Source organism: Penaeus monodon, chromosome 15 (assembly GCF_015228065.2).
Source record: "Penaeus monodon isolate SGIC_2016 chromosome 15, NSTDA_Pmon_1, whole genome shotgun sequence".
Lineage (NCBI taxonomy): Eukaryota > Metazoa > Arthropoda > Malacostraca > Decapoda > Penaeidae > Penaeus > Penaeus monodon.
This window is the reverse complement of record NC_051400.1, coordinates 39977918-39978154: the sequence shown is the minus strand read 5'-3', so window position 1 is coordinate 39978154 and position 237 is coordinate 39977918.

Here is a 237-nt window from a genome sequence, read left to right as displayed (position 1 = left end):
GTTTTCGTATCTTTTCTTTTGCTCCCATTAAAAAAGTAAAGAAAAAATCTAGGATTTTACTTTTCCAAGTAAAAATACTGTATATTGCTCAGCTATTTCAATTTCTTTCGTTCTTTTTTTTTCTTTCGTTTTTCAAGAAGTGAAAGAAGAGGAGGAGGAGTAAAGATATGCGAGGGAAGAGAAAAGGAAGAAAGGGAAAGACAAATTCGCAAAGATAACAAAGATAAATGTTCAGGA